We start from the raw sequence: 14,375 nt of genomic DNA, 5'->3' as shown, positions 1-14,375 counted from the left end.
TTCCCTGGCTCATCCCGTGCCCACCACACAGCACCGCTGACCGCGCTCTTACTCATGCTGGTGTTGCTGGTGCTCCCCACCTCCTGAGTCACGTGCCCAGCCCAACCCCAAGGGTCGGGAGCTGTTAGCACGTTCCCCACTTCACAGCTGAGAAAACAGAGGCCCAGAGGGGACAAGCAACTTGCTCCAAGTCACACAGTAAGTGTGAATCCAGGATTCTACCTTTGGGGTCTGGCTCCAGAGCCCCCTTTGTGACCACCTCGCAGAAGGCATTCGGTGAGAACAGGTTAAACGGATTGTTAAGAAAACAGAAAACACGAAAGCTATATGCAACCTTAGCTGATCTTTGAAGGTGGCTTGGGGCACCTGGGTGACTCAGTCAGTTAAGTGTCTGACCCTTGACTTTGGCTTAAGAAGCCTCGAGATCATACTCAGGAGAAGGGAGGGAGATTCCAAGAATACATGTCCAGGGAGCGCACATTCTGGGTCATGATATGATTATGATGGGCCTGGGCCAATCACGCTTTGAGCTCCAGAGGGAAAGGGGCCCCAGCTGACTTCTGGGATCTGGAATGAATGGCTGAGCGAACCATGTTGATTCAGAGCTCCTCGTACTTCATGAGAACTGCCCCTGTCCTCCAGACCTGGGGGTGCGGAAAGGCTTGCTTGCCTCTGAATCCGGACTTGGGCTTTTAATCTTTTTCAAAAATTAAACTCTACCTCAACTGTCCTGACATGTGCAGTAAGTACAAGCAGTTTTACAGGAAAGCAGGTGCACCGTAAGCAAAAGAATCCTACTTTAAGCAAATACGTGTCCTTTCCTGGTCTTATTTACTGTATGAGTGGTAATGGTGCATTTTGCATAAATCCTCTAATACATGGATGTATAAGGAAGTACATACAATAATTTTTGAATGACATTTATTTGCAATGAACTGATTGTAGGGTAAGATAACCAGTTACTAATTAGATACGTTTGTTCATCCTTTTTTAAAAAAGTTTATTTATTTTGAGACACAGAGCGCATGCTCACGTGAGTTGGGGAGGGACAGAGAGAGAGAGAGAGAGAGAGAGGATCCCAAGCAGGCCTCACACTTGCCAGCCCAACGCAGGGGTCGAACTCATGAACCGTGAGATCATGACCTGAGCCGAAACCAAGAGTCGGATGCTTAACCAACTGAGCCACTCAGGTGCCATGATGCATTTGTTCATCCTTAAGACAACTCTTCAGATTGGGTAGACCACATTTTAAGATGGCTGGGTGAGATACACGGAGAGTCTAGGGGCCAGTTAACTTGACCCCTTAAGACACATCAAACTGCCCGTGTCCAGCTCTAAGGCTCTAAGTCAGGGGTGTCTTAGACTAGGCTCTTTGCCTGGGGAGCAGAGTGTGCTTCTCAGTCAGATTGCTATTGTCTAACTGAAGGACTGATCCGGCACCCCAGGCCGTGAGGTGTCCCCGTGCAACTCTAGGCCAGCCAACAGCAGAACTGCCCCAGCCTTGAGTGTATGAAGCTTCAGGGAGAGAAGGGGAAATTAAGAGGGAAGAGAGAGTTTTCGAGACTGGATTTGCTGATGCCTGGGGTAGCTCTTATTATTATCTGCAACTTCCCATTCCATGCCCAGAGACCTGATGTGGCCTCTTTAGGTGGCCTCTTTAGGTCCTCCTTACGGACTTCCTTCTGTGTCTTTAGCTATGTGAACTTGCATGACTTTCCCTAGAGGTGGCTGCGTCTGCCCTTTCTGTCAATCTGAGCAAACCATTGATGTGTGCCAATATGGCGGCAGACAAAGACCTTTGAACCATGGGTTTATCACCACGGGAGTTAAAAAGAGTATAGGTTGAGCGAACGTTTAGAAAATAGTGGAGACACATTTAAAATTATACAGCTTTTTAAAAGTTCACAAAATTGAAAAGAGCGGGGGCTGTGATGAGGGAGCCTAAGGCAAGCTGAGGACAAAACACAAACTAACACCCCTGTCCCCCGCCCCCCATGGGATGTGTGTGATATTCTAGCCAGAATATCTATCCTTTCAAGAACAAAGGAAAGAGGAAAACAAATGTTAACAGGACACGAGTCTCCATCAGTTTACAAATGTCTTGGTAAATTATAAGAAGAAATGATAATTATAAGAAGAAATATATATATATATATATATATATATATATAATTATAAATTATAAGAAGAAACGATACCTTATTAATAGCCTCATCTCCAGAAACCTATAGACTCAGTTTCCTGGAGCCCCATCATCACCCTCCCTTCCATAGTGATGTGGGGAACAAAGACAAGAAGGAAATGGCAGGTAAAATTAAATTTCTTTATAACCTGCAGCCCATTGACAGATACTTGAGGCAAATACAGAGTATACCATTTCTCCAGGACCCCCTACTTTCTTTTTTGTTTGTTTTTGAGAGAGAGAGAGAGAGCATGGGAGGGGCAGAGGGAGAGGGAGAGAGAGAATCCCAAGCGGGCCCTGCACTGTCAGTGCAGAGCCTGATGCGGGGCTCAAACTCACAAACTGTGAGATCAGGACCTGAGCCCAAATCAAGGGTGGGATGCTTGACAGGCTGAGCCACCCAAGCACCCCTCCCTACTGTCATAATAGTTAATGCCTTACTTGAGGGAAAACAACCTTAGCTTGACAGTATCAAGGCTTCTGGTATGCCAGAGTCCTCTTTAGCATAAGAAAGTCCTTCTGGAGGCCTCTCTTTTGCCTCTACCTCCCCAAACTCCATAGTATATAACCAGTCACTCTTTACAACCCCAGTGCAGCTCTTTCTGCCTACAGGTCCTGTCCCCATGCTTTAATAAAATCACCTTTTTTGCACCAAAGACGTCTCAAGAATTCTTTCCTGGCCATCAGCTCCAGACCCCCACCACTCCAAAACCCCATTGGCTGTTACAGGCTAAATTGTATTCCCCCCACCCCCCCCCCCATCCATATGTTGAACTCCTAATCCCCAGTATCTCACAACGTGACTGTAATTGAAATAGGGCCTTAAAGAGGTAATTAAGGTCAAATGAAGTAATTAGGGTGGGTCCCAATCCAAAATGACTGGTGTCCTTATAAGAAGAGGAAGTTGGGACAGGACACACACAGAGGGAAGACCAGGTAAGACAGAGAGAAGTTGGCCATCTGCAAGCCAAGGAGAGAGGCCTCAGAAATCAACCCTGGTGACAACTTGATTTCGGACTTCTGGCCTCCAAAATGGTGAGGGACAGTATGTTTCTAGTTCCCATTGTTTAAGCCTCCCAGTCTCTGGCACTTTGTTATGGCGGCCCTAACACAGCGGCCATCTTGTGTTTCATAGCAACTTTTATGCTGGGAAATGGCTCCCTCTGCTGGGTCTTCATGCTACAGCCAAATGCCCTGAAAACAATGAATTTCCTGTTCAGAATTAAAAACAAAGTACTTAGATGCTACTTTATAAAATGCTTTATAGAATCTTTACAGAATTCTTCACCCGTAATCAGGGCTGATATTAAAAAATATACAGCAACTGGGGTGGGTCCCTACTGTGCCAAGCAGAGGATGCTGGTCTGTGAGGACGGGGTGGGAGGTCTTGGGGGAGGGCTGCTTGGCCAGGGCCCCGTGGGGAGGACCGGGGTTGGAGGAAAATTCTGCACCAACCTGTATGGGAGATGCAACTTCCCAAGCTGAAGATCAGCTTGTAATAATATAAATATAGTTTCCTAATGCCTTCTTATGAAACTGTAGATCTCTGGGGGCTCCTGGGTAGCTCAGTCAGTTAAGTTTCTGACTCTTATTTTCGGCTCAGGTCATGATCTCACAGTTTGTGAGTTCGATCCCCACTTCAGACAGTGTGGGGCTTGCTTGGGATTCTATCCCTCCCTCTCTCCTTGTCCCTCCCCCATGCTCTCTCTCTCAAAATGAATAAACTTACAAAACCACCACTACCACCACCACAACAACACCCTGCAAATCTTTAACCTCGTTTAGTGCTTCCAGAAATAGTCTACAAAGAATACCCTTTTGTGGGCAGGAAATCACTGTCCTGTTGGTCAACACACATCCTTCGTAAATTGGATTAATGTTATTTATTTTTATTTTTTAAACATTTTTTAGGACGTTTAATTTTACTTTTGAGAGAGAGAGAGAGACAGAGCAGGGGCAGGGGAGGGGAGAGAGAGAGGGAGACACAGAATCCGAAGCAGGCTCCAGGCTCTGAGCTGTCAGCACAGAGCCCGACGTGGGGCTCGAACTCACGAACCGTGAGATTGTGACCTGAGCCAAAGTTGGACGCTTAACCCCTTAAGCGTAACCGGCTGAGCCACCCTGGTGCCCCAATCAGATTAATGCTATTAGCCGCACTCTCCTTGTCATGGTCAAGTTGCACTGCTTGAGCTGTGAGCCGGACAGCAGGTCTGGACCAAGTCTGGTGCTGTGAAACAGAAGCAATCCACACAGCTTGGGCTCCAGAAGCTCTCTCGAGCATGGAAAAATCAGCCACTAGAATTGTGCTTGGCGCACCTAGGAGGTACCCCAATAAACGTTTGGGAATAAATGAGGGAAAGGTGACCAGACACCATGAAAAGAAAACACCGGCAGCCGTGTATTCCAAATGTGGGTAGTCCCTTGCCTGTTGTAATTGGCCTCTATGGCGTGAGGATTTTTCTTCTCTTGTACAGTCTGGGAAACACGTTTTTGTAGCATGCACAGAGTCCATGTCTTCCGGATGCAAACAAGAAAAATAGGGGTGTGAGCGCCGACGAGGCTGGCCCATTCGGCCTCAGTTTCCGCCACCCAGCCCGATAAGGGGACCCAGCCTGTGATATAGGGACTTTCCTGATATGTCCTGGCTGCACGGAGTGGGGAGTGGGGTCAAACCACTCCCTTTAGAAGGATAAGGCGGCTTCTTCTGACTCCTCTGTTGAACCTTCCATTCATTCCATCATGCATGTCTTCCGGAAGCATTTACCGAGTTGTATCACCTGTGCCTGGCACGCATAGGGCTTCAGGCAGTGAGCTTGGGGGGGGGGGGGACACGTACCCTCCTCTCTAGGAGCTTACACACTCATCAGAGAAAGACAGTTCCACAAATGCTGTGATTGTGATGAGGCTAATTAAGGAGGAGCACAGGGTGACGTGCAAATGGAAAACGAGCAAGTTCGGCTGGGAGAGGCTGGGGAGGCTTACCCGGGTCAGTCACCTGTAAGGTGAGACTCGTGGCGGTGGCGTGGAGAAGCATTTCAGGAAGACTGAATAGCCCGAGTAAATGCCCAAGGAAGCTCGCACCATCAGGACAGGGCGGGGTGGGGGGCGGCGGTGCATGGGGGCTCAAGTCCAGCCTGGCGGCCATTTTACCCAATTCCCATGGAGGCGTCCTTTTCATGCCAAGCCCACAGTGGGGCTGTCCTGGCTCAAAGGACACATTTTTCCTTCACGTGCCCAAGTGGCCTTGTGGGCCGGTGGGTCCTGAAGTCTGGCTCGTTCAGGGAACTGAAAGTTTGCCCAATCATGAAGAGCTAAAGCCTCTTTGCCAGCTACCAGTTGCTTCCCATAGAGGACGATCCTCCTTTTCACCTGTTCCCAGTCCTCGGCTCTCCATTCAGGTAAAACCAGTTTCCATCCTTTGGGCCCTCAGGGAGATATCACTGATTCTCTGTTGTCCTAGGCGCCTGCAGGTCAGTGACTCTAAACAGGAGGCAGGGGTCACGGAGGGTGGGGTGGAAAGGAGGAGAAGAGAAGGCTAGCAGGGTAAGACACATGGAAGGCATGGACAGTTGACAACGGGCTGTGAATCCACCGTCATCACTGGGTCTGGGGAGGGGTCTCGCCGGATTCCAGCCAGGATTAGCTAAGCCACTGCTGCCGTTGTTGAGGCTCGCTGCACAACACTTTTTCCAGGAATGTGTGCCGTGTAGACATTTCTGCTCTTCTGCTCCTGTTCATGCTCGGTGGTTGCCTCCGTGGCGTGACCATCAGTCCCGAGCCGGGCTGGCTTCCTCCCATTTGTTTCCTCCTCCTTGGCCTTGGCTTCTGAGACAGTGCGGAACTAACGCTGTCGATTCTGATCACGTGCAAAAAAACTGGATAACCAGGGTCCGGCCTTTCTTTCTCAACTTCTAACTAGCTGCGACTACGTGGTCATCACTCAACCCTGAAAAACATGCTTTCCCGAGTATGAGAAGATACTGTACTTAAAATTGAGAAATTCCTTGCTTACACAATATATTATTATTATTTTTTTCTTTTTCTGGAAGCTGCCTCGTGGTTCAGATGTCAGATCTTAACTTTTCCTTCCCCAAAGGGTCAAGCCAACTCTGGTGTCTTATTCCATCTGGGTCTTTTCTGACTGCTACCCAGAACCCAAAGTTCACAGACACTTCCTCCCATCCCCCTTGTATCCAGGCTCTTTCCTTGGGCTCTGTCCTAAAATAACTCAGCTGTCATCTCGAAGACGTCTGATCACCCCAGCCAGTATCATTCCTGTTTTCTGTATGGAGACCATACTTTTTCCCTTGACGCATCAGCAAGTATTTATGTGCCCAGTATTCTGTTTGGGGGGGGTGGGTACAAAGACTGGAAAATTGATCTTGTCAACTAAAATCAAGTAGGCATATACGAATATAGGGAAGTGTGAGTTACGCAGCCCAGAGTCCCTTGGCACTGAACAGTGGCTCCCCACCTCTTTCCTCAGTGATGCACAGGGCACCTATTTCCGGATACGACGCATTCCCTGGGCTAGCACTTTCTCTGTGCCTTTGTCCAACCGAGAGAACCTATGGAATTTAGGGAGTGGTGGGATATTATCAAAGGGACAATTTTAAATGTTCTATACTCTATTTGTAGGAAGTGTCATCATTTCGAAATGGCGATGCTTAGTAACAGATCGCCATATCACACCTTATCCTGGGCCTCATCCAGCAGCGGCTTGGGTCACGGCAACTGAGGATGGCTGGCAAAGACAGGGCCATTTTCTGCCTACGGCTCACGCTTCAAAGAAATGAGCCATGTTCTCAGACTGCCTTTGCTTCCAATCTGCTGATTGCAACCGGCAGAAAACACCGTGCTGAGACATGAGCTCTCGAAAAGGGGCAGTCGCTATCATGTTCGTGGTTGACCGGGGTCCATCCCTACTCAGGAGGACCGTGTGAATGTGTGTGTGTCTGCATATTCAAGCTTGGAGGCCGGAGCTGTCGTTCTGGGCCTCTCTGACTCTCAATTTCCTTGTGCTGAAATATGTGGATCTTAATTCCTATCTTGCAAAGGCTGTTGTGGGAATTCAAGAAGAATACTTCCGTGAGAGCCCTCAGCACTGTGTTGGCATTGAGGGCACTGAGCGGTTGGTTGCTCAACAAATATTTGCAGTGTGGAAAAAAAAAAACATTATTAACTTAAAGAGTCTGTTGTGTAATTTTCCTTAGCAAAAGTATACAAGCACCGTCTCCAAATGGTGTCTTACTAAGATAAGAACAGGTGGAAACTGTCTCAAGGGGAAGTGTCGAAATAGGTATCATTGTTTGATGGGCTCCAGTTAATCCTGTATGTTCCTTGCTTCCTTTCCTTCCACTAGGAATCGTTCTGTGGGTGAGCTCTGTTGGCTGGGGGCTATGATAATTGGGCCAAGGTCATGCATCTGTCCCCTGTGGGCCAGTTAGCTCAGCTTGGTGCCATGTCCGCACACATTGATCTTAACCTAGCTGGCCGGCTCACAAATGTGTGGCCACATCCCAGAGGACATGAAGGGGACGGGTTTCTGTGAATCTGGCAAATACCTCTTGCCTGCTGGAGAAGCAATGCCCCAACTGCTCTGTTATGGTCATTGTGACCTGAAGGTGGCGCTGTTTCCCAAGGAAGAACCGCATGTGGCTGCCGGAGCCTCAGGTTAAAGGACGTGTGAAGTGATAGACTGTCGTCGGGACTGGAGAGAATCTGCAAAGTAATTTGATTCAGTTCTCCTTTCTTAAAGGTTTATTTTATTTTTGAGAGAGAGAGAGAGTGTGTGCAAGCAGGGGAGGGGTGGAGAGAGAGGGGGACGGAGGATCTGAAGCAGGCTCTGCTGACAGCATCGAGCCCGACGTGGGGTCTGAACCGACAAACCGTGAACTCATGGCGTGAGCCAAAGTTGGACGCTCAACCGACTGAGCCACCCAGGTGCCCATCGGTTCTCTCACTTTCTAGGCAAGGAAACTGAGACCCAGAGATGTAGGATTCTTCCCTGAAGCCAAACCACAGAGGTGAGGCTAAACATAGGTCTCCCAGATTATAAACTTTTGGTGATATTTCCAAAGAATTCAATCGTCATTGGATTTTAAATGCCTATTATTCCTAATCACAGGCCAGATTTAAGCTGTTTATTTTATATTTAATTTTTTTTAAAAACACGTTTATTTATTTTGAAAGCAAGAGAGTGAGAGCACCCTAGTGCACAGGCATGTGCACAAGCAGGGGAGGGGCAGAGAGAGAGGGAGAGAATCCCAAGCAGGCTTCGAGCCATCAGCACAGAGCCCGATGTGGGGCTCAATCCCACAAACCATGAGATCATGACCTGAGCCGAAATCAAGTCAGATGATTAACCCACTGAGCCACCCAGGCGCCCCCCCTGCCCTTTTTTTCAGAGAAGGGGAGAAAGGGAGAGGGAGAGGGAGAGAGAGAATCTTAAGCAGGCTTCATGCTCAGCACAGAGCCTGACGTGGGGCTGGATCCCACGACCCTAGGATCATGACCTGAGCCGAAATCAAGAGTTAGAGGCTCAACCAACTGAGCCACCCAGGCACCCCTGTTCCGGTTTTTATTATAAGAAGCATTTGTATATATCTGTGCCTAACAGATGATTTATTTTCCTTTTCCATACTTCTGAAGGAAGAAAAACAGCGGGCATGGGTGGAAATTTATTCTAGTCTACTTTTTTTTTTTTGAAATGTCGGTAAGCATGAGTTCTGTTTAAATTATCACACCCGAGACTGCATGTAAATTTTAAAAGGTGTTCACGGATCATGAAAAGGACTCCGTGGTAGTTACTTTCAGCTCCTTTCGTAATTCGTAGAACATGGAGCGTATTAGGGATGGGATGTCACAGGTACGTTCCCAGACTCTGAATTCAATCTTTTAGAAGGTTTCTTCCGAGAGAACAATTTTTTGTTTGTTTGTTTGTTTTGGTGAGCTTTTGCTTACTTTCTGGGCATAGAAGTGAGGAAGGTGTCCTACGCTTTCATGGTGAGCACCGTCAAGGCGTGGTCAGTGAGGGTCCTCCAGGCGTTCAGCACCTGTCATACGGAATTCAAGGCCACCAAAAAAGGCAGGCACCGCACCTCCGCTCGTGGCACCTGTTAACACTTGTGTCACCGCGCTGATGAAATCATCTCTGTGCCAGCAGGTACCGTTTCCTCTCTTCCGCGGGGAGAGGTGGTTTTTATTATCCTTGTATTCGTTTTTGTTTGTTTGTTTGTTTGTTTCCTTCAGAGGTAAGGGAGCTTTAATAAGAACAGTTTCTGAAATACGGGCCTACTAGCTTCAGGATGACTGGCTTTCTATTTTCTGGAAAATATTGTTTTATCAAGTAACTTAGATCCCCCCGCCCATTGGTACCTTCCTTGGAGATCACAGAATTGCGGGATCTTCAGGTTGTGATCTCTTTATTTTTACCTTTATCTGTGCTTTCTTAAATACTCCCTTTGCCGAGGGAGCTGGTTAGTTAGGAAGGCAGAATCTGGAGCCCACCTTGCACCTATGGGATGAGCAGGTGAGTACCTGCCGGCGGATCTACTGGGCGAGCCCCTCAACTGCGCCAGGTCCCTTGGTTCGGTCTCCGCTCTCAGGTCAGAGTTTGGCTTTTGCCCACGTGGTCACTGCTAGTCACGCCATGCCACAGATACTTCCCGAGGCCCGTGGAGCAGCGGGCGCTAGTCTGAGGGCTGGGAGTAAAAATAAAAGTCCTTGGCCTTGTGGAGCTCATGGGGTGGGGGGGCGGAGAATGAAAATAAGCTTTACTTATTTGAAAAAATTTTTAATGCTTATTTGTTATTTTTGAGAGAGAGAGAGGAGAGAGAACGTGAGCGGGGAAGGGGCAGAAAGAGAGAAAGACACAGAGCCTGAAGCAGGCTCCAGCACAGGGCCAGATGCGGGGCTCAAACCCACGAACTGTGAGATCGTGGCCTGAGCCCAAGTCAGGACACTTAGCCGACGGAGCCACCCCGGTGCCCCTAAACTTTACCTATTTAGAATGCATGGCGTGTCACACAGTGATAAGCTCTGGAAAGGAGGCAGGCAGGATGAGAGTGTGGGAAGGGGTGAGGCGGTGTATGCATGGTCAGGGAAGGCCTCTTCAGTGGGGGGGGGGGGCTCTGAGCAGGGAGGGGTAGGAAGTGGAAGGGGGGCCACGTGGAGGGCCTGGGGCCATCCCCCCTCCCTCCGAAGTCGCTGTATGCCGGGGTTGCCAGATTTAGCCAATAAAAAATACAGGACACCCCATATTTCTGAATTTGAATTATATGCTGCATTTCAGATGGACAATAAATGAGATTTGGGTATAGTAAACTTGTGTGTAATATTGTAAGTATATACAATTTAGAATATGTCCTGGAGCACAGTACGTGTACCAAATGATAGTACGATTTTCCGTTTGTTTGTTTTCATGTTTATTTTTGAGAGCGAGCCAGCGAGCCCAAGCGGGGGAGGGGCAGAGAGAGAGGGAGACAGAGGATCCGAAGCAGGCCTTGCGCCGACAGCAAGAGAGCCCGACCCGGGGCTTGAATTCACAAATTACGAGATCATCACCTGAGCCGAAGTTGGACACTTAACTGAGTGAGCCCCCCAGGGGCCGCTCTAGTGTTTTAACATGTGGGACACATTTATAACTCAGAGATTACATTACTCACCTGATGTTCGAGTTTAACCGGGTGTTCTGTATTTTATCTGGCGAGTCTCCGGGTGACCAATGGCACTGGCGCAGGCCATGGCCGGAGGAGGTGGCTTTCTTAGCTGAATCACCGTTACACTTCTCGGTCAACCTTCACCTGGCTCCCTGTGCCCTGGGCAGGGGCACCGGGGACACCGTGGCCGCCTGTGGTCTTGTGGTGCCTGGATGTAGCTGTCCTGAACCTGTCAGGCGAGTCAGGCTAGAATTTCCTGAACTACATAACTCCTAAGAAAGCCTTTGCAAGTAGAAAACATCTTAGCACATATCTAGGTAGCCATTGCTTTGTGAATGTATCAAGCCTCGGCCCCTGGGGGGAAAAATGCTAATCATTCCTTTGTCTCATGTGTCCAGGAGAAACCCATCATGTATTTTGCGGGCAACCCCAACACCATGCAGTGTCTGCAGTTTTCCAAGTGCCCTTCTTGATGTGGGATGGGCAGCCCCTCCCGCCTCTTCCCGGAAGAGTCTCTGGTGGAACATCTGTGGGTCTGTGCTCAGAGTCAAGCCGTTAATCTTCCAAATTTAAATACGGGGAAATCCTTCCCCCCCCCCCCCCCCCCCCCGCCTCCTTCATCCTACTCTGTCTTATTTATTTTTTAAAAAACCATACCAGTTGGCAGCGATGTGGCTGCTGCAGTAAAAACAGTGTTACATCGCTTTTTGGTAATTACCTCCAGGGGAGCCCAGACTTGGAGAGAAGGTTCTAGAACTGGAAGCTTTTGTGTCTTCTAATTTGGGAATGATGACCGTCAACAGACCCCCTGGCCTAGAGAAGATAACCTGAGGGGCCACTTTGTCGGCTTCCCTCTCTTGTGCCTCCAGACACCTGCCTTTGCAGGTTAAAATAATCAATAATCCCCAATAAAAACAAACGTCAGCTGCATTTCGCGAAAGCAAGCCCCGCCAGTGAGGGGTTACAGCTGAGTTCAGGAATAGCCCTTCCTCTTCGCATCCTGACGTGGGACCTCCCGGCTCGGCAGCAGGAACTCCGTCAACCTGTCGCCATGAGTCTGTAGGTCTGGAACCGCAAATGTGACGGTTTCCTGGGGCTGGAGGGGTGGGGCAGCAAACTGCGTCTGCAGAAATATTGTGTACAAATAACACCAACATTGTGAACTCAGCTTCACAACAGTCTTAAATACGTTGATTCTCAACTGCCCCTGGAGCCAGTTTTTCCCAAGTAGTTAGGAATATATTTTATCTTGGTTTCTCATGCTCTGTTTTCAGCGCAGAAGTAAGAAGGTTGCTGTTTCCAGCAATTGGTGGCTCCACAGGAGATGTACGTGAATGCAGACTTTTCTGCTGTTCTCTCCTGCGCTAGGGGCATGTTTGCTGAACTGGCTTGGTTTGTGATTTTAAAAAACGATTTCCAAATTTGGGATCGTGAGATACACTGTACCTTCCGTGTGTGTGTGCGTCTGTGTCTTGCATTTGTATTTTTCACATTCTACAGGCTTTCCTACTCATTAGTTAGCACCTGGATTTATACAACCGGGACCCTTTGTTAGAAACGTCAGGATAACAATATAGTCAAATGCTCAATGAAAGTGACGAACAGGAAATCCTACCAGCAAAGATCAAATGAAACCGACCGGCTGACCAGCTAACCGACCAATAAGTACATACACACAAGAAGGAACAGCTACATTGTCGTTCCTCACTGGGATATATCAGGGTGAATTCGAAAGCATTTAACATAAAAGCAAAATTAAAAAAAAATTTTTTTTTCATGTTCACTTATTTTTGAGAGAGAGTGAGAGAGACAGAGTGAGAGCAGGGCAGGGGCAGAGAGAGGGAGACACGGAATCCGAAGCGGGCTCCAGGCTCCGAGCCGTCAGCACAGAGCCTGACATGGGGCTCGAACCCACAAACCGCGAGATCATGACCCGAGCCGAAGTTGGACGCTCAACGGACTGAGCCACCCAAGCATCCCAGCAGATGTTTGAATATAAAATGTAAGTAGGAAGATTGATGGCAATATTTTTTGTTTACAAACATAGTTGTCACATTAAATATGTAAAGTGAAATTACATGTAATTTGCACGTGAACTATAGACGTGATGCTATTTGTTGCTTTAAAAAAAATAATTGTTTCCTTATTACAGTCACGATACACACACAGTGTAGGAAATTGAGGACACAGAGATAAGCAAAAGAAAGACAAAATCATAGGAATCGTATAGTAGACGGAGAGGACCTTGGGGAATTTCGGTGTACATCTTTCCAGTTTTTGTCTATATGCATGTGTTTTTAAAAAGTGGTGTTGCCCAGATCATTTAATTTGTGTATGACACGAGGAAGGGCAGGACAGCCGAATAGACGGGAAGGAAGACGAGCTCTCTCAACGACTCTGATAATGACATACGAAACAAAGAGCCCCTGGACAAACAGCACAGTGCCATAGTTCTCTGCTGCTTTTATCGATGTCACGGTAACAGTCCCTGAGACCCTGAAATTTCCATCGGCACAGCCACTGATATTTTTTTTGCGTAGGCTTAAAAGCACATCTCTGCGTGGTTTCAGAACGAAGGAGTAGGATTTCTTTTTTAGCTGTGATTCATCACAGAAACCTCTGAAAGTTCCGTCCTTGTCCTGTTTGAACCTTGCAACTCAATCCCATGGAGTTAGGGGTTAAGACGCTAGCACGCTTTCCTCTGTTTTTCGCAGACGAGGGCACCTGCCAGGAAATGTCTAGCTTCCGGTCTCCTGCATTGGGGGCGCGCACGATGAAGGAGAGGCTAAAGCAGCATCAGGACATTTCCACCCAAGCCAGAGGCACCCCCGCCACGAGAGCCCTTCTAGGTTAAAACCCCGCTGAAACAAAACGTGCGGCAAAGAGAAAGTGAAAAACCTCACGCGTTCGCTCACATCTTGCAAATAACCAGGTAGCAAACGTGCTTCCCAGAAGGGTCTTGCAGCGGCCGGCACGCAGACAGAAGCCGGCGTGGAAAACAGCGAGGACAAAAATAGCCCTGTGCTCCAGCTGGGTGTGTCACCATATTGTGAGGATATTAATTTCACAGTTTTCACAGATAAGTTTAAACATAGGAACATGTCACAAATAAGCAGCAGTCTCTGGGAGGCCCCATCAGCTGGGATTTCACAGTCTGCAATTTTTACATTCAGCCGGGTCCCCAAGGACCAATCAATATTGGTGGCAATTATTCTTAGCGCACAGTCCAAGTGAAATGGGTGTGTTTTCTCTTCTTTTTTATCAAGGTGGGAGGCTGTGATATAGAAATAAGCAAAGTCCCTGGTGGATGGCAATTGGGCCTCCTACCAGCTGCAAGTTGGGTGTGGGCGTCTGCTTCTTGGTCCTCGGGAATAGCCCCATAATGACCACATTATTTTAACCCTTCCGCGTGAGCCATGTTTGAGGGCTAGGCTTGGAAAAGCCTAGCGTGTGTCAAACAAAGAGAGGATGAACAATAAATAAATAAATACATAAATAAACAAACAAGCCAGGGGCAACTCCCGAAGCAGCTG

This window comes from Lynx rufus, unplaced genomic scaffold (assembly GCF_022079265.1).
Source record: "Lynx rufus isolate CCGP_SWC_20201006 ecotype Redwood Valley unplaced genomic scaffold, mLynRuf1.p SCAF_5, whole genome shotgun sequence".
NCBI classification, from domain to species: domain Eukaryota; kingdom Metazoa; phylum Chordata; class Mammalia; order Carnivora; family Felidae; genus Lynx; species Lynx rufus.
The sequence above is the reverse complement of the archived record's forward strand: the minus strand, read 5'-3'. Positions refer to the sequence as shown.